This window comes from Delphinapterus leucas, chromosome 10 (assembly GCF_059928025.1).
Source record: "Delphinapterus leucas isolate spDelLeu-1000000601 "Yukka" chromosome 10, BTC_Dleu_Yukka2, whole genome shotgun sequence".
NCBI lineage: Eukaryota > Metazoa > Chordata > Mammalia > Artiodactyla > Monodontidae > Delphinapterus > Delphinapterus leucas.
The window spans coordinates 22,097,478-22,121,350 of record NC_143138.1 but is presented as its reverse complement, the minus strand read 5'-3'; the positions used below and the strand labels follow the sequence as shown (position 1 = coordinate 22,121,350).

General features: G+C 40.9%; 7 non-coding genes across 7 annotated transcripts; 6 read left to right on the top strand and 1 right to left on the bottom strand.

Moving 5' to 3' along the window:
- Nucleotides 1-4,290: 4,290 nt before the first annotated feature.
- TRNAA-AGC (transfer RNA alanine (anticodon AGC)) lies at nt 4,291-4,362 on the bottom strand. Its single transcript has one exon. It is a non-coding gene; the product is annotated as a tRNA-Ala (tRNA).
- A 2,103-nt stretch (nt 4,363-6,465) lies between these two features.
- On the top strand, nt 6,466-6,537 carry TRNAA-AGC (transfer RNA alanine (anticodon AGC)). Its single transcript has one exon. It is a non-coding gene; the product is annotated as a tRNA-Ala (tRNA).
- Nucleotides 6,538-8,279: 1,742 nt separating this feature from the next.
- Nucleotides 8,280-8,351, top strand: TRNAA-AGC (transfer RNA alanine (anticodon AGC)). Its single transcript has one exon. It is a non-coding gene; the product is annotated as a tRNA-Ala (tRNA).
- A 1,011-nt stretch (nt 8,352-9,362) lies between these two features.
- TRNAF-GAA (transfer RNA phenylalanine (anticodon GAA)) lies at nt 9,363-9,435 on the top strand. The gene has a single exon. It is a non-coding gene; the product is annotated as a tRNA-Phe (tRNA).
- A 751-nt stretch (nt 9,436-10,186) lies between these two features.
- LOC115802031 (U6 spliceosomal RNA) lies at nt 10,187-10,293 on the top strand. The gene has a single exon (XR_004022393.1). It is a non-coding gene; the product is annotated as a U6 spliceosomal RNA (small nuclear RNA).
- Nucleotides 10,294-14,561: 4,268 nt separating this feature from the next.
- On the top strand, nt 14,562-14,633 carry TRNAA-UGC (transfer RNA alanine (anticodon UGC)). Its single transcript has one exon. It is a non-coding gene; the product is annotated as a tRNA-Ala (tRNA).
- Nucleotides 14,634-18,621: 3,988 nt separating this feature from the next.
- On the top strand, nt 18,622-18,694 carry TRNAK-UUU (transfer RNA lysine (anticodon UUU)). Its single transcript has one exon. It is a non-coding gene; the product is annotated as a tRNA-Lys (tRNA).
- The last annotated feature ends 5,179 nt before the right edge of the window (nt 18,695-23,873 follow it).

Genomic DNA, 23,873 nt, shown 5'->3' with positions numbered 1-23,873 from the left:
GCCAGAATGCTGCCAGAAAGACATAAAAGGTAACGCATAGTGATTTAAACCATAGTACTGTGTGTGCTACCTCTGGAAGTTTAGACCTTGATGGGGAGATGGGAATGAATTTACAATATCTGACCCAAATGTGGAGGAGGGAAGGTGAAGAACACTTCGTGTTGGCATAGGATTTTGGTGGGTGCATTGTCTTTGACTCTTCCTTTAGGTAAACAAGAAACAAGTTCCCTTTAACCTAAGTGAAGTAGCCTGAAAGTGTTTGTTCCACATAAGACTTGGCTTGTTTTTTCTAAGCATGTCAAGGTTTGCAGAATCTCTCACTGCTCTTTCTTTCAAAACAAGACAAACAGTACATAGGAGGGCATGCGTGCAGTTGAGTTTTTGGTTTTGGCAAATAGTCACTGGTATTTGTGGCTCTAAAGAGAGCAGTAAGAAACCACATTTTCTCGACCCCATTGTAGCTGTGAGGAGACCCTTTTGTTTTAGAAATGGAATCTGCTGACGCTTTTGAGCTTCTGTACCTAAGATTTGTCTGGAGTGACTATTTGTTAGCACATTGGGTTTATAAAGCAAAAGAAAGGATAAAAAATATAGGTTAGGCAGAAACCTAAATTCTTTGAATTGCAGAGGTTTTCATAACAAAATGTCTTTAATCCTGGATAATTTGATGGAAAAATAAACTTTCAATTTGATGGTTCAGGATTTAGGTCTTGTTTTAGAGCCTGGTAGTTTCTTGTTTATTTCTTTGTTTCCATTACTTAGATATGAGCCAAGACTAGTACAACCCAGCTTTGTTCTGGAGAATCTTGTCCATGCATTTACCGTCCTGACATGGAGCTCTTGGCTCAACAGGAATACGAAGAGCTAGAAACCAGAGTAACATCTATTGACTTGCAGTGGTTTATTCTGTTCTACTGTAGGGATATTGTTGATTTAAGGAAGGTTCCTTACAACATTAAAAAAGAAACTTCAGTATTGCTTTTAAGGTTACAAATTTAGAGAAATGTAGAAAGTAACTAGGGAGGAAAAGATATGGCCTGTAAACTGGAAAATGCCGGTAAGATTTTTATTTTACAAATCATTGATAATTTAGAAATTTGAACAACTTCTTCCTAGACAAGATTATTGACTGGTTTACTGGGTGTGAGTGAGGAGGTGGCCAGCATCAAAGGATCCCCAACTTTTTCTCTGAGGATGGTAAGAATGGTTATGGTGTCTGTCAAAGAACTTGAGGACTTCCAGAACTTCAGTTTGAATTGAGAGGCCAGTGGTTCAAACAGATTACTCAGACACTTGTTGAATTAAAGTTCTAAAATCTCATGTATTTTGGCTAGAGTGAGACTCCATACATTCATTGTGAGTTCATTCATAGAATAATCTAGAGCCATTTTGTGATCATCAATGTTGGCGAAAAGACTGGCGAGCTAGAAGACACAAGAAACCACAAAATCTTGAAAATAGGGCAATTATCTCTTGATTTCTGTCATGGCTCCATTGTTTGAATAGGCAGGAAGCTCTGGGAGGAGCAACTTTTTTTCCAGAGCACACCAGGAACTGATATCAGCTTCTCTGCCTTCTAGAATATGGTGGGAGAAAAGTTGAGAGAACAAAAATGTGGCCCATGTTTTTAGTAGGATGGTGTTTCCTTTAGTTGAAATTACCTCAAAGTTCCATGTTCTTCGCTATAGAGAACATACATTGTTTTACCCCTCAAACTAGAGGAATTGGGATGGGTATTTCCACTTTTTTCTTGTTTAATGCCCTTCAATGTATTGGTTTCAAACTTTTCCCAAATCTAGGAACAAGTGCACTTGAACTGAATCAAGATGCCTTTTCCCACTGTGTGATAGATAATGAGCATCACTTACTGCCAGGTGTAGGAAAGTTTGAGTTTTGAGCATTGAAACTTGGTGGGTTTCCCAAGGGCAAGTTGAAATCCTGTTCACAGAACCCTAGGTTGAGTTCAGACTGTGGCCAATATGACACATTTATTTTTTCATACTTTCAAAATAAAAAAAAAAGGTGCTTGTTTAATGTAGCTAAGGGTAAGAAGCGGATAATAGTAATAACAATGGGTTACATTAAATGATTATATCACCTCCTTGATAAACAGACTCCCTAAGAGATGAAGTAATTACTTGGCCACCAGTTCACAGCCAACATGTAACGGGGCAAGTTTCAATGCCAGGCAGATTTGCTTTAGAACACCTACTCCAGGTCTTTTCTTTAGAGATGGAAATCCTGAAGTCAAAAGACCACTTGAGATTAGTGGCTTTTGGATTTATTCCTCTTTGAAAATGTCATTATCACTCATAGGGAAAGAAGTGGTGCCACATAATCATATAATGTTGAGCAGTTTTCAGTTCTTTGGGGAAATTGGGAAGAGAGAAACGAATGAACTCATAATACTCACCAGGAAATAAAATACCTTAAGTCCAGCAATATGGTCTGCAAACCCTGCTGTGACATTTTGTAGGGGATGCTACAGCTCTGGTTTTGGACACCTAAAGGAATGGAAGACAGAAAAGAAGGAGGAAAACAAAGTAACCCTGAGAGCTAGTGATTACAGTATCACTTTCAAGTGGAATTTTCTCTGCAATAAAGAGAATGCAAAGGAGATTTGCAACTAGGATAATATCTACCAAATGAATTAGCTGAATGTATATCCAGTAACTAGATTTATAGATTTGGGTAGCTCACTAGGTAAACTTTTGGAGTTTTTAAACCGGGGAAACAAAGTTTGAATCCCTAGGGGCTCAGGTCCTTCTGTTCGAATTTATTCTCCAGTTATTTCTAACTGGCAAAAGGCTACTGAAAGCTTGCCTGTTCTTAAAGTTTGAGTATTTACAAGTTCTGAGACCCTATACTTTGTGGTTGGTAAACTATTGCCTGCGAGCTAAGAATGGTTTGGGAACGTTAAAATGTTGAAAAAAATAAAACAAAAAAGAGTATTAGTTGACATGTGACTAATGACTCTGAAAGGTCAGCAAGGTTCGGTTGTTCCTAGACTAATGCTGAGAAAGGGAGAGTTGAAGGGGGACGGAGAAGAGAGGGGATGAAGGGCGGAGAGTATCCTGTGGGGAGGGGAAGACAGTTGAGTGGGAGAAGCAGCCAAGGAGGACAGGAGAACGAGACGCTAGAAGAAAGTTTGGGAATGAGAATTAAACACGAGTAATATTTGGATGAGGGAGTATGTGGATGTATCCAAGGTCTTTATCTCTTCTGCATTTCTACAGGTCCACCGCAAGAGAAGCTCCATTATTCTAAGCGAAGTAGGTGAAAACGTTATGTCCCACAAGAATCCAGTTTGTTTTGTTCCAGTTATCGTAGTCTGAGAGCTACTAGTTGCTCTTTTCCTCGCTGGTTAAACAAGTTGAGCACTTTGTAGGGCGCTCGTGTGGTTGAATTTTTGTTTGCGGTGCAGTACTGCTGGAATTGATAGCTTTATAAAGAGCAGCTGGAAAGCCACATCTGGATTCCCGTGTGACTGTAGTGGGAGCAATGTTGAGCGTAGAAGCAGGGTCTGCCGGTGTCTTTGGGCTTACGTATCTGAGGCAGCAACGGATTTTTAGCGCATTGGGCTTGGAATGTGAGGGACAAATGAGAAAGAAAGGTAAGCCGGACAACAAACAAATACATTTGAATAGATGTCCAAGAATACAAGTGTCAGCACCTCGGATAGCGCATCAAACTTTCGACCTGAAAGTCGACCGTTTCAGTCTCTGAGAGCAGGTTCTTTAGTTCTTACATTCTTGTTTCTTACTCATACGCAGAAGTCAGTCCTCGGAAACCCAGTTTTCTTCTAGATATCTTTTAGGACATTTTCAGTGTTCTCCTTTACTGCTTATATTCTACACTTCTCCCAGCGGGAGTCTGAAGAGCAATAGTTTGAACAGACTTCCTCTGTTCCTCTCCTGTGGATCTTTGCTTTAAGCCCAATGCTATTTCCACCAAAGACACATGAGGATCAGAAGTACCTGGCTTCACTTTGGCTACTTCAGAAGTCATCACACAATACCTAAGAATAGTAAGGGTAGGGGCAGGCATCCCTTATGCTGTGTGTATCCCACGGCATAGCTGTGATTGTACAAAATGGCTAGAGAACAAATGGCTAATAAAAACCTGAATAAACGGTTTGAGTAACTCAGCACGAGCATCGTTGTATTCCACAGTGACAAAGAAGATTGTGGCACCAGGACAAGGCAGGAAACTTGGATATTCTCTCACTCAGAAAGCCTAAGCCACTCCTGGTTTGCTTGCCGCGGTTCCCAATAAAGAGAGATGCCCGAGTGGAGGTGCCGGGGATTGAACCCGGGGCCTCGTGCATGCTAAGCACGCGCTCTACCACTGAGCTACACCCCCGACATAGCCATGCCTTTTCATTCATAGTAGAAATTGTTCCATGAATTAACTTACATGCGCTCTAGGGAGCGCACTCCACCCAACGTAAATGTCTCTTGCGAGAAGAGCTCCGCCAAGCTATTCCGTGCCACTGTGCTTGACATAGCATCAAAGTCACGGTCTCCCAAGAAGACGCTCCCTCCACTCAGATTTGAGACCCACTATGTCTACCCATCCTTAACATCTGGTGATTCAGCCAAACATATGTTGTAGGATCACCGTCTTGAAATCTACAGTGTAAGTGAATTGTATTAAAGACTTTTTTTTTCCTTCTGGTACAGATGCCAGTTGCTGCTTAGAGGTCCTTTCTGGAGGTTCTTTCCTCTGATAGGCAAACCTTCCTAATATACTATCTTCTGGCGCTCTATTTTCCCCTAGTCCTGTCATCTCTCATCATCATTTCCTTCCCCTTCACTGCAGAATTTAGCCTCCGGCTCAGGCTTCTCCAGTCCAAATGCCGTCATTGTTATCAATGATTAGGGGATTTTGCTGTTATTCTGTTTTGAACACACGCACAGACAACACATATGTAATCATGGGAGTGACATCAAAACTAGCTGGTCTCCCAGGTTTCTTAATACATCTCATTTCTTACAGGAATTTTATATCAAACCTTTGGAATCCAAATGGAACTATCATAATCCAACAACTGTGCTTTGTTAACTGACCTATTTTGGTTGTGATTTCATTTACAGTTTTAAAATATAAAGTTTACTTGGAAAAATCTAGGAAAGTTGCAGGATAAGAAATTCCAGTATACTTGCTACTCAGCATCACACTTTTAATTTCATTTTACTTTGAGGTTTTATGTGTGTGTGTGCATTGGGGAGTATTGTGAGGTTTAGTCACTGTGAAATGACCCATAAAGAATAATCTCTTTATTGTGTGTGTGTCAGTGCTATATGTATGATATATATGTGTGAGAATTTATGTGACATTTCGTATCTTGATTTCACTGCTTAATTAACCAGTGACATGAGGGAAAGAGATGAACATCCCTGGACATTTTAAAAATTACTTGAGCCTTCTCATTTTCCTTACTGACAAAACATCCCTGTAGCTGACATGCCATCACTGGTAGAGTTTTGCCCTTTGTCTGGAATGTCCAAATTTGTCTGGAATGTCCAGGAGATAGTATTAAGCATTCTTAAATGAAGGATAAGTTCACCACTCAGATTAGAGTAGTGAAAACTGAAAGCAGACGAAAGAATAGGGTCATAAAGATTCAGGTTTGACAATCCAATTCTTCTCTAAATCAATAACTTCTTTCTTGATATTCCTTGATATGGATACTAAATCGCTTCATTTAACTTAATTTTGCCATATGTTCATCCAGCATTTCCAAGCCAGCATCTTTGATGCAACCTTTCATTTCTAGCACCTCCATTACTGTCCTATTTCACTCTCTTAAACCGTGCTTGCACAGACTTTTCCCACTTTCCTCTCTATATTACCTTACCTTTTCCTGCTCAATAGCAAAGTTAAATTCATAACCCTTTACTCCACTCCAAGGGCCTCATCATCGCTGTTGAAGTCTGTCTTCCCAACGAACATTTGGTTGAAAGAAGCAAAAAAGAAAAATCTGGCTCATGTAGGATCTCTTGAACCTGAGGCAACAAACACAACAGATTCACATCATCAGGTTTGAGGACTCAGTGCCATTGGCAGTACCACTGAGGAGCATGAAAGAAAAAGAACAGAAAGAGGAAAAAAAGTAAGACATTCTCGATCAATTATCTTTAAGAAGGCATTATTCTTTCAACTGTGCCTTGGTCAATGCAATAGCTGTGGGCTAAGGAGAAGCAAATCTGCCCAGTGATGATCCCTTCTCTGTGCTTCTCTACTCTTCTACCTCCAAGCATGATTATCTTCTATGGTCAGCAGAAGTAGGGAACAATGGATCATCAGTCTTTCTGAGCAAGTAATCTGGTGTTAAGACATTTACTTTGGGTGGAGTGCACCCGCTAGAGCTCGTTAAATTAATTCACAAAACAATTGGTGATTTTGCAAGACTCACCAAATCCTCACTAATTTCTAATATGAATGAAATAGGCTACCAGCGTCGGGGGTGTAGCTCAGTGGTAGAGCGCGTGCTTAGCATGCACGAGGCCCCGGGTTCAACCCCCGGCACCTCCACTTTGGGGTCTCTTTGTTGGGAACCACTAGAGAATAACATTAATTATTCTTTACAGTGGTTCAGCAGCTCCCAGGATTGAGAAAAGTGCAGAAAGGTTGCAGGTGGTTAAGTGAATCCACAAGTGTTCTGATTTAGCCAAAATAGTGTCACCCATCCTTATTGGGATTATGAAAAGAGGTCAGATTTTTGTCATGAGGAGTTACGTATCCTTATTGGGATTATGAAAGGAGGTCAGATTTTTGTCATGAGGAATTATTCCTCTCTCAGTAATTTACACAAATTAGCTGACCACACATTCCTCCATTCAGTTCCTAAAGTGAATTCATCAGTACTGATTTAGGGAAATTAGGGATTTTAGGCTGTCAAGCTTTCCTTGACATCACTCAATAAACCCCCTTTCCACACTGTTTTTATCTTTTTAAATAAAATAATGCCTTTTATTCATAAATTCCAATCACAAAGAGACACCAGAAAAATCACCTAAAGACTTTGGAGTCAAAATAAAAGTTATCAGTGGAATAGAGAGGAAGCAAAATGCCCCTGTGTCTGTTAGCCATAACAGTGAAAAGACCACTTCCTCTCTCTGATTCGTGCATCCATGAGTCCTGATGAGAGAGACACACATTCCCATTATTAGTCACTGATTAAGAGTATTCATCATATCCTGGATATCATTACACAGCTCCCTCCGCCGCTCCAAAGTATTGTCTCTCAGCTCATACAATAACCAAGTATTCAAAAGGTCATTCCACCGTCCTATCAGGCCATCTGCTTCAGGGTTAGGGGCTTATGGTGAGGCCAGTGAATTCCAGAACATTAGCCCACTGCCAAATTTTATTTGCTATAAACTGGCTTCTTGTGTCAGAAACAATGCTGTGGATGCTGTTGAATATGACATTCAGTAAATCCATGGTTGGTGGTTTTGGCAGAAGCATTGTGGGAGGTGAAGGAAAATCCACATCCAGATTAAGTATTTATTCCAGTGAGATATACACTGTCCCCCTAATACAGAATTGGTCAAATATAATGAACCTGACACCAGGGGGTTAGCTGCTTCCCCCATGGAATGATAGCTTGTGAGGGCTCAAAGTTTGTCTGTGATATTGGTAGTTTAGTCACTTAGCAGTGGTTTGAACTACATCATTTCGGTGCATAGAGGTGGACGTTGCTGAACCTGTGTATGACCTCTGTTCCTGTCATCATGGCCAGTTTGTCCATAAGCTCACTGGGCAAGTAGAATAGTGGCTAAAGAGAAGCTTCCAGACATCAACAGAATGGGTCATCGTGTCCAACTGCCTATTAGATCACCTCTGAGGAGGTTGTTCTCTGGAGGGCATTCACATGGAAACAAATATCCTTAGACTCTGCACATTTGGGCAATTCTATCTACCCACCTCTTTCCCAGACCTCTCTGTCACCACTTTTTCAATAATTTTCCTTCCAAGCTCCTAATTACCAGCCAAACTATTAGCCACCCCTCATAAATTAGTGTAGATCTCTACTCTACAAGCAAAATGAACAGTCATGTGCCCTGCTTGAAGTAACACCCACTGAGAGGGTTTACCTTCACCACCAACATTCAGGTACTATGGAAGCTGCTCACCTTTGTGAGTGGAGTGCACTTTGGGTGGAGTGCACCCGCTAGAGCTCGTTAAGTTAATTCACAGAACAATTGGTGATTTTGCGAGACTCACCAAATCCTCACTAATTTCTAATATGAATGAAATAAGCCACCAGCACCGGGGGTGTAGCTCAGTGGTAGAGCGCGTGCTTAGCATGCACGAGGCCCCGGGTTCAATCCCCGGCACCTCCACTTGGGAGTCTCTTTGCTGGGAACTGCTACAGAGTAACATTAATTATTCTTTACAGTGGTTCAGCAGCTCCCAGGGTTGATAAATGTGCTCACCTGCTCAGAGCTGCTCACCTCTGCTCACCAGTATATGAGCAGAATCACCTATAAACCAAGTCTGGTTCTTTTTTCTTCTTCTTCTTTAGTTGTAGGAACTCCCTATGAAGCTATAAAGGTAGATTGAAGAATGGAGGATTGTACCAAGTGTAGGAGCCATGGGAACATAAGCTACTTTCTCATGCAAATTACTCATGTATGTAGGCCCTGCTCATATATTCTATTTATACTTGAATATGAAATGGTGCTGTGCACTGTTTATTACATCACGATGCTAAATGATTTCCTTGCCTGGCTAATGAAGGAGCCAATCAAAAGCTGATTTGGTTGTAGTCTCATTTTCATTTTTGAAGGAATTTTTGTGAAGAAATTCTGTTATGATGAGATATGCTGTTTCAAATTTTCTAAATTTTGTGAAAGTTGCTTCCCTGTCAGTTGGGAATATTGTCTCAAGAGTTTAGTCTGGTAATATTTATGTATACGGTATTCTTTTAGCAAATTCACAGCATCATTGGACTCCATTTCTCAGCATTTTTGGAGGTTGTGAGAGATGAAAGAATGAAAAGAAGAGAAAAATAAGGGACCCCCCCCCAAATAATATTTTCTTTAGTTTCCTTTAGATTCTGAGCTGTATCTGGGTCAACTGACAGGATGTAGAGGAGCGGAAAGGCTTTCTATTGAATCCCTCATTATTACCTCTTTTCAAATTCTCCCACCTTTACGTGTTCATCCAATACTGCCAGGAATTGGATGCAACTGGCATACGTGGAAGTTAATAGATTCCAGGTCTTTCCAGATAGGAAAGTATATTGGACAATTAGGCAGCCATGCTTAAGAAATCTGAAAACGTCTAAAACGGAAGTTGAAAACAATCTGAATATTAAAAAAGAAATGTCAGGAACCGAGATTTTTCAGGTAGCCGAAATAGCTCAGTTGGGAGAGCGTTAGACTGAAGATCTAAAGGTCCTTGGTTCGATCCCAGGTTTCGGCACACTGAGAGTTTTTGTTGATCCCAGGGGTGAATTTCCTTTCTGCGCATTAATAAGGAATATCGTAATGCAGCAGCCCCCAACATTTTTGGCACCAGGGACCGGTTTCGTGGAAGACAATTTTTCCACGGACAGGGGTGTGGATGGTTCAGGCGGTAATGCGAGCGATAGAGAGCGGTGGGGAGCGACGGGGAGCGACGGAGAGCGGTGGGGAGCGACGGGCAGCGGCAGATGAAGCTTCGCTCGCTCGCCCGCCGCTCACCTCCTGCTGTGCGGCCTGGTACCTAACAGGCCGTGGACCGGTACCTATTCACTCGGATGATGCCCACGAATGTTGAGTTCCTTTAGCATGCTAAAGCCTAATTGCACAATAAAAACAATGTTGCGCCACAGTTCACACTTTTTGTTTTGTTTTCACATGACGTGCAAGCACTACTAATAGAAGTAATAACAATAAAATGTTATGGTTCAGAGATGCACAGGACACTGAAAAACTTGAGGAAAGATCACGGAGTCACTGCAATGCGTAGTGCGCACAGCAGCAGTGGGAAGGGGAAAGGGTGCCACGTGCTGTCTCTGTTGCAATTACTCTCCGTGATAGCCCTAAAGTAGCCATAGACGATGTGTAAATGAAGTGGCTGTATTCGAATAAAACTTTATATATGGACACCGAAATTTAAATTTCATATAAACTTCACGTGTCACCCAATACTTTTTTTTTGTTTTCTTTTTCACCTTTAAAAATAAAAAACGGTACTCCTTTCGGCAACACTTATACTAAAACTGGAAAGATACAGAGAAAATTCCCATGACCTCTGCGCAAGGATGACATGCACATCCATGAAACTTTCCAAAACCATTCTTAGCTCGAACGCAATAGTTTACCAGACACTAGGGTAGAAGAGTCCATTGTAAATATTCAGAACGTCAAGCAGGCAAGACTTCAGTAGCCTTTTGCCGATTAGAAATAACTGGAGAATAAATGTAAACACACGAAACCTGAACCCCTAGGGATTCAAACTTTGTTTCCCCAGATTAAAAATTCTGAAATTTACCTAGTGAGCTACCCGAATCTACAGGTCTAGCTAGCGGACATGTATTCAACTGATTTATTTGGTAGATATTGTCCTAGTTGCAAACTCCTTGGCATTCTCTTTATTGCAGAGAAAATTCCATTTGAAAGAGATGCTATAATGCCTCACTCTCAGAAATACTTTGTTTTCCTCTCTCCTGTCTTTGTGTCCTCTGTTCCTTGAGGCGTCCAGAACCAGAGCTGTAGCGTCCCCTACAAAATGTCATAGTAGGGTTTACAGGCCATATTGCTGCATTTAAGGTGTTTTATTTCGTGGTACATATTTATGAATTCATTCCCTTCTTTCTCATTTCCCCACAGCATTGAGAGCTGCTCAACATTAAGAAATTATGTAAGGCCATCCCTTTCCCTGTGAGTGATAATGACATTTTCAAACAGAAATGAATCCAAAAGTCATTCTATCTGTCTTTTGACTTCAGGATTCCTGACTGTAAAGAAGGATCTGGAGCAGGTGTTCTAGGAAATCTGCTTGGCTTTGAAACTTGCCCTGTTACATGTTGGCTGTGAACTAGTGGCCAACTAATTACTTCACCTCTTAGGGAGTCTGTTTATCAAGGAGGTGATATAATCATTTAATGTAACCCATTGTTATTACTATTATCCACTTGTTACCTCCAGCTACATTAAACAAGCACTGTTTTTTATTTTGAAAGTTTGAAAAAATAAATGTGTCATATTGACCACAGTCAGAACTCAACCTAGAGTTCTGTGAGCAGGATTTCAAGTTTCCCTTGGGAAACCCAACAAGTTTCAATGCCTCAAAACTCAAACTCTCCACCACCTGGCAGTAAGTGATGCTCATCATCTATCACTCACTGGGAAGAGGCTTCTTCATTCAGTTCAAGTGCACTGGCTCTTAGATTCGGGAAAAGTTTGCAATCAATAAATTAAAGGGCATAAATAAGAAAAATAAAAAGTGGAAAGACCCATTCCCAATTCCTCAAGTTTGGTGAGGGTCGGGGAAGCAATGTACATTTTCTATAGTGAAGAACATGGGACTTACAGATAATTTCAGTTAAATGAAACATCATCCTACTAAAAACATGAGTCACATTTTTGTTTCCTTAGCTTTTCCTCCACCATATTCTAGAAGGTGATAAGCTAGCGATAAGTGCCTGGTGTGTGCTGGGAAAAAATTGCTGCTCCCAGAGCTTCCTGCCTATTCAAGTAATGGAGCCACGACAAAAATCTAGAGAGAAAGCTATAATTGCCTTATTTCAAGGGTTTGGGGGTTTCTTGTGTCTTCTAGCCCACTAATCCTTTAGGCATCACTGAAGGTCACAAAATGGCTCTAGATTTTTCTATGAATGAACCCTCAATGAACTTATGGAATCTTACTCTAGCCAAAGTACATGTGATTTTAGAACTTTAATTCAACAAGTGTCTGAGTAATCTGTTTGAGCCACTGGCCTCTCAATTCAGACTGAACTTTTGAAGTCCCCATGTTGTGTAACAGACAACAGAGTCATTCTTACCATCCTCAGAGCAAAGCTGAGGATCCTTTGACGCTGGCTATCTCCTCACTCAGACCTAGTATTTCATTCAACTCTCTGGTCTAGCAGTCTTATTTCATTCATTACTTTGCATTCCTTTATTGTTTCTTATTCATTTTAATGCTCAGTGTTTCCAAGATTGTCTTGAAGATACTGTAACCTGTTGAGCTTACTATCGTCTTTAAGCACTTTCTTACATTCTGACACAGAATGATATTCTAGGTGACAGCAAATTCTTACAATGGGGATCTGTCTGAAGAAATTAAGTTGTGGGGCTAGTTCTCCCAGTTGTTCCTTGAGTGTCACTGATTCTAGGCTCTTCTTTTCCTTCTTCTATTCACCTTTTGTAGGTTGACAAGTGTGAATAGATCCTAGGAATGTACCTTTCTGCCTAGCATGAAGATGCCTTTCTCTTCATGTAGCCTGGAAAGAGAATGCAATAAAGGAATTTCAGAAATAACGGAATCGTACAGGTTCTGGAAACACAAGGCAGATAGATATTGCCATTAAATTTTATTCCACGAGCAAAAAGAGTAAAGGGGTGTAGCTCAGCGCGTGCTTAGCATGCTCGAGGCCCCGGGTTCAATCCCCGGCACCTCCAATCGCAGGCGAGTGTTTCTCATTCTGCGTGATGAGACCAGCTCCTTGTGAGTGTTCGTATTTCTGCCTAAAACTGGCCTTCGGTTTTTGGAATCACTGCTATCCTCTTCATATTGAGTTAGCTCCTTATTTTGCAGGGGGGGGTGGGAAAAAAGTGAAATATGGGAATTCCCTGGCGGTCCCGTGGTTAGGACTCTGCGCTTTCACTGCTGAGGGCGTGGGTTAAATCCCTGGTTGGGGAATTAAGATCCTGCAAGCCGCGCGGCGCCGCCGAAAAATAAAATAAAGTGAAATACATCTAGTTTAGCATTCAGTAAATTAGTTTAAGTAGAAATAATGTAATTTTAAATGGCTTTTTAAACTAATGACATCAAACTGTAAATTTAAAAAGCAACTTAAAAGGATTTAAATATGATAAGATATAGAAAGACATACTCATAATTTCTCAGATCTTCATGCACTTTTGAGTTGAAGTGACAAATTAGCTCTAATATATCACACACTGTAACATGCTCCCTCTGCACATGACTATGTATGAAACCAGATTATGTCACGCAAAATATGGCTCTTTGACATGAAAATTATTTTGAGCTGAAGTTAATTAAGATGCAAAAACAACAACAACAACAACAAAACACACACACACACAGGAAAGCTCTCTCTACCCTCCCATATCCACCCAAAGGCAGGATATAAATTCTCCTTTTACTGGAGACAAACTCTTATCAGCCCAGAGACGCACCAGAGGAATCTGCAAACAAATCTTACTCCACTAGTTTCTTCCCATATATTTAATTTCCCACAGTTTTCTGCCCTTGGAAGATGAAAACTGCATTACTCGATCCTGTCGTTTGTCTACAAATTTACTGTTCTTTGTTGAATATACTTCATTAGCCGCGGTGCTAAGCCGCCACTTTGAGTTACTTTTTGTTTAGGTTTCTTCTGTGTGATGCCTGTTGCACACATTAACAAGCTCTGTTTTTCTCTTGTTAACCTACCTTTATGTGTAAGCGTGCCAGCTGAAAGCCTAAGTTGAATAAAGTGTTGTCTCTCCCGTTCTAGTATGCTGCCCTCTCCACATTCTATACACCAAGCAATTGGACAGCACCCCATTAGATCTACACACTATTAAAATGAGTCAAGTCCTCTGATCATGAACTTGGGAGTGAAAGCAATTACAAGATCTTCTAAAATTTCTAAATCCTTGCTTTTCATTTCTAGACTTATTCTTGGAGAACCAGTAGCAAATAATGGAAATCAGTGGGGACAGGTATTTTTCCGAATTTCTTGGATTATGTGAGAGTAGAGTGCACAAAATGAAGTACTGGGTTTGGTTTCTAGCACCTTTGTTCCCGCCCTTTTCTTTTACTCTCTTAAACCATGTTGGCACAAACGTTTCCCACTTTCCTCTTTATATTCCCTAACTCACTTTTTCTTGCTCATAGCACAGTTAACTTCATACCCATTTGCTCCTGATCCCTTTCCACTCTAAGGGCCTCATCATCATTGGTGATGTCTGTCTTCCCAAGGAACATTTAATTGAAGGAAACAAAAAAGAAAGATCTGGCTCATTCAGGATTTCCTGAACCCAAAACGACAAACATGGCAGATTCACAACATCAAGCTTGAGCAATCAATTCCATTGGTAGTATTATTGAGGAGCATGAAGGAAAAAGAACAGAAAGAGAGAAAAAGAAAAAAGTAAGACATTCTCAGTCAATTATCTCTTAGAAAGCATTATTCTTTCAACTGTTCCTGGGTTAATTAAATAACTGCAGGCCAGGGAGAAGCCACTAGACTGTATCCAGTTTAGTAATTTCAGAAATAGTGTAATTTAACCTGATAGACTTTCTCCAGAGAACTCTTAGCTTACAAAAAAAAAAAAAAAAAAAAAGACGGAGAAATAATATTTTATGAAATAGCTAGAAAAAGGTAGAGGTATGGGGGTGTAGCTCAGTGGTAGAGCGCGTGCTTTGCATGTACGAGGTCCCTGGTTCAATCCCTGGCACCTCCACTTAAATTTTATCAACCCCTTTTCTCATATCCTCTGCGAAAAGAAGGGCAGTGGATTGCTTTTATAGTTTTCCCATTTTTGCTGCCTCTGGCTTATCACCTCCCAAGGCGGGGCAACAGCAAAATAAAGACAAGAAGAAGGAGAGAGAAAGAGAGGAAGAGAGGAAGGAAGGAAGGAAGGAAGGAAGGAAGGAAGGGAGGGAGGGAAGGAGGGAAGAAGGGAAGAAAGGAAAAGAAAGACATTCCCATCAGACATTTCACTTCCAAAGCAAGAAGCCTCCCACCACAACTGGCATATGCAAATAAAGACAAAACAGAAAAAGGACAGAATAAAGGGGAAGAGAAACGGCCCTATTCTTTTAGTTCTTTTAGTTGTATGAGCAGTCAGATCTGCATCATCTAACAGACAAGAGAAAAGCTTTCACCTGCCTCCCATGCCTCCCCCTTCTCATCCCCACCTCCTTTTCCTCCACCCCTCCATCCATTACTGGACGCAAGCAGTTGAGGTGGGGGAAGTGGGTCCCAAATCTTTCTGAGTGAGTGACTGAGAGAACATTGAACAACCCAAACAGCAGTGCTAAGGAATGATGAGACTGTCAACGTGAACATTGGGAACATAATTGGAAGTTTCAGGGTTGGAAGCTATTAGCTGGCAGGAATAGTTTGATTTGGGTGGAAATTAGGCTTAAGGCATTAAAATTTTTTGTTAGAAGCTGGATTTTGGCAGATGATAAATTGGGTCTCATTGGAGATTTTAACAGACCAGGTAGTAGAAAACACCCAACCCCATACACACACTCCTGGCTGAAATAAAGCTGCAAGGATATTGGCGAGTAATGAATTAAAATGTCTTCCCTTCTACATTTCCTACATTTGCCCACGGAATTCCAGTTTCTTGTTTTTAGAATTTTAAATAAAGTCATAAAGTGGAATACATGATTTAACATCACACCAAAGATTTCTGAGATGCAACCAAAGGGGTAGTGTGTGCAGGGTTGGGGAGATGAAGAAGGAGGGATAAAAACAGACGGATGCATAAATTTCTTGTGTTTCCTAAAATAAACACTATTGGTATAAACAAAGAGCTAATTAAAATTATACAACAACTTTGTTGCTATACATAATTGCACATTAGGTGAATATATCAAAATCAGTTCCATTTTCAGTTTTTTTTTTTTGGTTGCTAGTTTATGTATTAAAAGAGTAGAATAATGTAAAAGCTGAATTTTGCAGAGGGAGGGAAGCTGGTTCATGTGTACAAACAAAAAAGATTTCCATTTAGCCTCTCAAAGGCTAGGAGGGCTGAGAGGGTAGGATTAGCAACTCACAGTGGAAGATGAGAAGACAGGACTCCACAGACACTGGACCTTAGGATGCCCAGTTTACCCAGCAGCTGCTATAAACTCCTAAAGCACAGACATCCAAGGGCATCGTTTTTGGACCCTCCCAGTTGAGAAATGCTTTTACAAAGCAGTGTCTATTTTAGGGCAGATGCCAAGTAGAGACTGCTTTTAAATTCCTTTTTGAGTGAGCTATCTGTTGTCCTCTTTATTTTCCTTCCAGTGGCTCCTAGCAGCTCCTGGCAGAGAACAAAAGCTTGCCCTTGGTGTTTTCTGTGCCAGGAACCCTGATGCATCTTCTCTCTCTTCCTCTTCATACTCACTGGATTAAACATGGAGCCTCCATACAGTCTCAGATAAATGAAGGCAGTGGGCAGAATCATGAAAGACAGAAAGTCTCTGAAGAGCACTGGGACTGTAGACACTGTAGCCCCCAAGGGAATCCATATTCTGGGCACTTTTCCCAGGGAAAGAAAATAACTAATACCTAGGACCTCTAAGGTTCACCTTTGGCTCCCTGATGGTCAGTGTGCCTCAAGTGGCTTCAGCTTTGACCTTGGGATTTGTTACTCCTTCTCTGGTCATCTCCATGGTACCACCGGTTTCCCACATCATCACAGCAGGGGACTGTACCTCCACTGCTCCTGACTGCCAGAGACCTAGCAAAAAATTCAGGGGAGTGAGTACAAAGAAGGGAACTCAGAAAGTTACCTCTGGAAATTTAGGTCCAGATAGAAAGAGAAGACAGAAAACCTTCAGCTACTAAAGGAAAAGGGGTAAGTGTCTGCCACAGACAATCACTGGTTCTGGCACTGTTTGAACATGAGATGAATTTGAAATGTGTAGGAAGCAACTTCATGATGATGAAGATGTCTCGTAAGCAAGGTCATACCTGAGTCTATAATTCAGCAGATAGCTTGCATCTAGAGACCTGGATTTTCACGTGGCTATGGAAGAGAAGGCGCCTGAGATGAGAGTAGCACACGGACTGAAAAAGACCCATTGGAATTGGAGAATTAGGAGTCATTGGTATGCATTGCAGGAAAACAAAAGAATGGCTGGCTTTAGATTGATTTCGGACCTTGCGGCTCTTTGTTTCTGCTTCGGGTATCTTCCCTACTTCTCTCAGCTTGCTTCAAAGTCTGCTCCACAGCTAGCTCTCAGGAAGGCATTTCCATTCCATCACCAAGGAAAGTCCCAGGAATGTGGCATTTTTCTTGTCTTCAAATTCTTCCTTTCTCCCAACTTCATCCTCCTCTGCCTCCAAAGCTGCCAAAAAGACCACAGAGGTAATGCAGAAGAATACAAAGAAGAAAAGTCAAGTATTTCTGGCTTCAGTATTTGTAGCACGTGGGCTCCATAGTTGTGGCTCGCGGGCTTTAGAGCACAGGCTAATTGTGGCACTCGAGTTTAGTTGTTCCGCGGCATGGGGGATCTTCCTGGACCAGGGCTCAAACCCTTAGTCCCTAGCTTTAGGTAGGTGAAGTCTTAACCACTGCGCCACTAGGGAAATCCTCAGCGTTAGGTATTGCGGAAGGGTGGTAGGGACGGGGCGGATAGAGGGGGATTTAGGTCCTTCCGGAAGGAAAGAGATGACAGAGCGGGAAGAATTTACGAAACCTACCAAGAAATGCAGAGCGACAGAGAGTGTGTAGCAAACCTAGGGCAGCAACTCGGCCGGGACCCGGCAACTGCTTTCCTTACTGAGGTTCTGTTTTGAAAGACAGATGGAGGGAAGAGGAAGGAGGAAACAGAATACACAACCTCTTTCGGACGGAATTCTCTCCGGAATGTGAGAGAGCAGGGAAATGTGTGGGCTGGGAAAGGAACTAGCACTTTGTATGCCTAGAGAGCAGCTCACACCTCAGGCACTCAGGCGCAAAACCAGTTTCCGCCTATTTTGTCCGACAGGTAACCCAGATATGAATTTTGGATGAAGTCCGAAAGCATATTTAGAAGAGGCCGGACAGTAATTTATACTATTAGAAAGCTCCGCAGACTCAAAATCTGGCAGGTCTGGGAAACCCTGACTGGAGTGTCAAAAACCCGGAACCTGGATGGAGTGGACTGAGTTATTGGGAAGATCCCACGCAGGAGCTGGCCCAGTGGACCAGAGCGGAAAGGCGAAGCAGTGCGTGAATGGGAAGAGGGAGGAGGCGAGGTTGGAGTTCGCGAAGTAGGGCGAAGAGGGCTTGAATATGAATCTCTCAACATGAATAGGATTTGGGTAGATGGGTAGGAAGGACGTGTCCAAGCTCCACCTCTCTTCTTTGCATCCTATAGGTACAAGAAAATGTTGGCTTTCCGTGATTTTAGGGAAGTGAGCAGCAAACTTTTGTCCCACAAGAAGATCCCCCTCATTTTTACCCAAACTGTTGGCTTTTGAGAGCATCGTGGGGCTCTTTCAATAGCTGAGGTAGCTCCTCAGAGCGCTGGATTTTTGAGGGAAGTCAAGTTGTTTCAAACGTGTTGCCTGTTGTGGTGGCAGCTAGTTAGTGTAGGAGTGAGATCCGCCGGCTGCTTTTGGCTTGAGTATGTGAGGTACTTGTGCCGGCGACTTTTTTTTTTTAACGCTTTGAGAACTCAAAATTGAAACCAACCTAACGAACTTACCTTTACTAGGCCATAAGAGAAGTTTATAATCTGTGGGCCCGGGTAGCTCAGTCGGTAGAGCATCAGACTTTTAATCTGAGGGTCCAGGGTTCAAGTCCCTGTTCGGGCGGAAGTTGTGCTTTTTTTTTTTTCCCTAACATCTAAAAAAAAAAAAAAGTCCCTGTTCTGGGCTATGAACTGCCAGAGGAAAGCAGATTAATCCTAAATGTTTCATACGTTCGCCCAAGTAAACAGGAGAAGGGGGTTGGGGTGGGGGTTTCGATCGTGGAATGTGTGCGAAGAAGAATGAATCCCCTTATACCTCTTGGCAGTCTGTTGTGTTTTTGCTTTGTGGGTGTTAGATCGAGCTTGGAACGAGTAGTAGCTTGGGTTTGAACATGATTAAGATGCCTGTTTAAGAAAATTTAAGATGGAGTCTTGTGGAGATATTTGGCAACCACAGTGATCCCTAAGATGGCAACTCTGCAGCAATCTGTGATTGGGAGGGGTTTTATTATTATGGAAAAGAGAGACAGTATGTAGAGGGAGAATGTAAAAGGGCTTATTGTGATTTGAAGATTGGGAACTCATTAACGGTATTCCCGGAAAAAAGATGTATTAAGCTAGACTAATCTTGGACTCTAGTATAATGTTCCTTGAACTTCCTTAGAAATCCCGGGAAATGCTTAGAAATCTAGGTGAGGTGATTGGTATCTCATCTCCTTTTTGCCCGCTTCTGACCATATGAGAGTTTTGTTCATGTTCACAGAAATCCCATGAAGTAGATTTTGAACTTGGAAGGACCCCATTTGTCGGGAAGAACTTGTCTCTCAGTTTGTCCAATAGATTCATCTGACTGCCAGAATAAGGAATAGGAAACAGAAAAGTGACAGCTCTCAATGAGGGAGAGAAATGTGTGGGGTGGGGAAATGGGGCTGGCTTTAATTTGCCTCTGCGTCTTGGGGTAAAGCACAATTAGGATCATGTCCATTGTCCCTGGTAAATCATTACATTATGACAGAAGCAAACTGGATTCCAAGTGGGGTCTTGTACATTCCTGATATAAGCAAAAGCACGGTAAATTGGGAAGCACTGCCCAATATAATATGAGGCACAAATGCCAACCACATATATAATTTTAAATTTTCTAGTCACATTGAAAAAAGTAAAAAGAAACAAGTGAAGTTAATAACATTTTATTTAATTCAGTATATCTAAAATATTATCATCTCAATAAATAATCCATATAAAGGCATATTACCTAGATAATTTACATTCTTTTTTTTTTTCTTACTACGTCTTTGAAATCTGCTGTGTACTTTACAGTTACAGTACATCTCAAGTTGGATTGGTCATATTTCAAGTACTCAAGAATCACATGTGCTAGTGGCTACCATATTGGACAGCAGAGTTCTAAGGATTAATGCATTTGAATAAACAGAAGAAAATATATAGATGTGCAAATTAGAGCAGTTTTGTAACTCAACTCAAAATCTGTATGCAAACTTTCACTCATATTTGTGAGGTGTGCCAACTAAAAATTGGCACTTGCCATCTGTCTCTACAAGGACTAAATCACTAGCCACTGCAGCCGCTGACCTTCAACACACCCTGAAAGGAGTTTGCAGTGGAGATCAGAAATGAGGCACTCTGTGCTCTGGGAAAAACTGGCACAACAGGCCTTCAAATAGTTAGATATTTTCAGGAGATTTTATGAGCCCAACTTCTTACATCTTATCATATCTAGAAAAGCACTAAAATCATTAACGGTGACATCAGCAAGCCTCTGCCAAAATGTGTGCTTAACTGCACGTACCCCCTTCACCAGAATCTTATATAATACTGACCTTCCCTGCTACGTCTTCGGAGCCGTTCCTCAGAGCTATCTGAGACACTGTCTCCTGGGCTATAGTCCTCACTTTGCCCCAAATAAAACTTAACTCACAACTCTCACATTGTGTTTGTTTTTTGTTTTTTGTTTTCCCAGTCGACATGTGTCAACTGAAATAAAAATGCACAATGTGGGAGCTATGAGTTTCAGTTTTATTTGGGAACTTATTGAGAACTACAGTCCAGGAGCGGCTATGTGCAAATACTGGTAAATTGCCACTATGTAAGGTTACCTGAATTCTTTCTGATAAAGTGCTAATATTTAATATCCTTTTACCATCCTTTATCTTTCCTATACCTAAAGACTAATATATGTTTTCCTGTGAGTGACAGAGATTGTCTTCTACCCAAATCATTCGCTCATAAAAATGCATGTGTTAAGACTTGAGAGGAAACATGCCATTGGATATTTCTGCCAGTGGATATTCCCCCCATTACTTCCTGTATACAGAAAGCCATATTTAAAATTTCTAAGTCAGTGGTCACATTTCCACAAGACTCTGAATCCCTCAGTTTTCAAGAAATTACTTTGGGAGCCACTGGGGAGAGAGATCCTTCTGTTCACAAGAAAGTCAACTTCAAAAGGTTGATATATACTTTAAAAAAGCTATTCAAGTACGTATATGCTTTGAAAACAGTGTGTCACAGTAAAAAGATAAAATATATATTTGAAAAGAGATTCAGATATACATATTTTCAACAAAGGACTTTATCACAAACAAGGTAAAATTTTCATCTGAAAGGAAATTCAGATACACATTTGAAAAGAAAGAGAGTTACAATATCTTTCAGGGAAAAAAAGGAGGGAGGAGAGTAAAACAAAGAATATTAGTTGGGCTTTAGAGTCTTCTAATTGGTATAATGCTATTTTGATTATGAGGGAACTCTGTTCTCATCAGGAGTTCTATGTGTGTCTGTTAGATAAATTGCACAATTCAAATATTATGTATCCATACTTTATTTCTGACGGTAATTACTGAGCACAATGGGTTATAATCCCCCGTTATGGATAAAAATGTACTATTTAATCATTGGTGTGGCAAAAGCTGGGTAGTTACCTGGAAAAAAAGTATTGACTCCATATCCCACAACTCACAGCAGGATGAATTCTAAATGGTGTTTGAGATTTATGAAAACAAAACTTACTAGTACTTCAAAAACACATGTGAAATTTTTAATAACTTTGGAGTGGGGAAGGCTATTGAATCAATTGTGATTCAAAAATCCAAAATTAGGGCTTACCTGGTGGCGCAGTGGTTGAGTCCGCCCGCCGATGTAAGGCACACGGGTTCGTGCCGCGGTCCGGGAAGATCCCACATGCCGCGGAGTGGCTGGGCCCGTGAGCCATGGCCGCTGAGCCTGCGCGTCTAGATTAAAAAAAAAAAAAAAAAATCCAAAATTATTTAAAGGAAAATTTTAACAAATTTGATTTCAAGAGAGCTTCTGAAAGAATGGTAAGAGTATAGGTAGAGTTTGTTTAGTAGTTTTATCCTTTTCTTACTTTCCAAATTTTCTGCAATAAATATGTATTATTTGAATAATAATAGAGTAAAACAGAACAAAACAAAACCTCCTGTAAAACAAAGTAAAAATACACAAGCAAAGTCAATGAAAAACTCAGACTGGGAAAATAGAATTGCTATTCATATAACAAAAGGCATAATTTCACCGTGTCACTCAGCATAGGCTTGATCATGATGTAAAAGAAAACATCCACAAAATCTCAGTGGCTTAAACAATAAAGGCACATTGTATATTTTCCCTCATTGGTTGGCTGTTGGCTCTTCAATATTCTCAATTTGGGATTTAGGATGATAAAGTACTGTAGAAGAGGGGAAAAAATATCTTTTCCTCTACCTGTCTTAACTTTGTTGATTGGAACTGTGCAAATTAAAGCGACAAAAAACAGATTAACAACAGAGAAACAAAAGTTTATTAATGCATGCATCATGCATACACATGGGAGGATTCAATGATAAATGACTCAAAGGGGTAGTTAGCCCTGAGCTTATATAGTCTTAGGAAAGAAAAATAAATTTGTAGAGAAGTGATGAGATAAATGAAAAGGGTTTTAAAGGCTTTTGAGGGCAGAAAACTGTGGGTAGGTAAATATCTGAGGGAAACTAATGGAGTAGGGTTCGTACAACTCCCTAGCATTTGGTATTGTCAGTGTTCTGAATTTTGGCTATTCCAATAGGTGTGTAGTAGTATCTCATTGTTGCTTTAATTTACAATTCCCTGATGATGTACGATGTGGAGCATCATTTTATATGGTTATCTGTCATCTATGTTTCTTCTTTAATGAGGTATCTGTTCAGATACGTTGCCTGATTTATAATCAGCTTTTCATTTTCTTGTTGAGTTTTAAGAGTTCTTTGTATATTTTAGATACCATCCCTTTATCAGATTCGTGTTTTGCAAATATTTTCTCCCAGCCCGTGTCTTAACAGTGTCTTTCTCAGAGCAGCAGTAATTTTTAATTTTAATGAAGTCCAATTTATCATCATGAATCGTGCCTTTGGTGTTGCCATTTTCACTTTTGAAGAGTTTCTGTTCTCTGCTGTATGACTTCTGAAGTGAGAGACAAAAATCGCTGCAGCTGGGTCTGGGGTCAGAAAAGCCTTTTCCGTAGATTGTAGTAGTGCAGCGGGGCTGCGGGTGCAGAAGCGCTCCGGACCCGGATGCTGGTTTAGGAGGTCTTGTCCACATTCATTCTTCCACGGGGTAAAGTAGGCTGCGGAACGAGAAGCTGGCCACTGGATAAAGGAAAGGGGGAAACAAAGGAATGCGGGCTTCTTTAAATCTAAGATTCTTCATGAAGCCAAAGTTCACAGATAACCACTCCGGTTATCTGTGGTCAGGTGGACTCGAAGGTCTCTGTGGGACAAGCCGTTGCCTCTGGGGACAAATATGAGGGCAGGATTTTCACATTTCATCTATCTGGACAATTTTCTTTTTTTTTTTCCTCCAAGCGGGATCAAGTTGGAAGACGCAGCTCCAAAGGTTCATTTGACCATTCAACTTACTCTGCTGCAAAAAAATTGGGTCGCATTTTCCATGAGCCTTTGTTTTGGCTCGTAGACCATTTTTCAAAGGGTCCTGAAAAATCCCTCAGTTCTTTCCACCGGGGGTTCGATTTGACTGACGGGAGAAAAAACAATTGTGCTGAAACTACTAAAATAAGAATAATTGTGCTGAAGCTACTAAAATTGGGCTCTGTTCTCAGTAACAATACGAGTTGGATGTTGTCGACGGGTCTTGGAAGGGGGCTACTTGGATATAATCCGAAAGAGGCTTTAGATGTAATTCGTCTTCAATGACGGCTACTCTCTAGTTGGAAACAAAAAAACCCAAAATTGTGCACAACGCTTTGAGATTTTAAAGGGACAGGAATGCTGCCCGGTAACTGACCTCCAGCA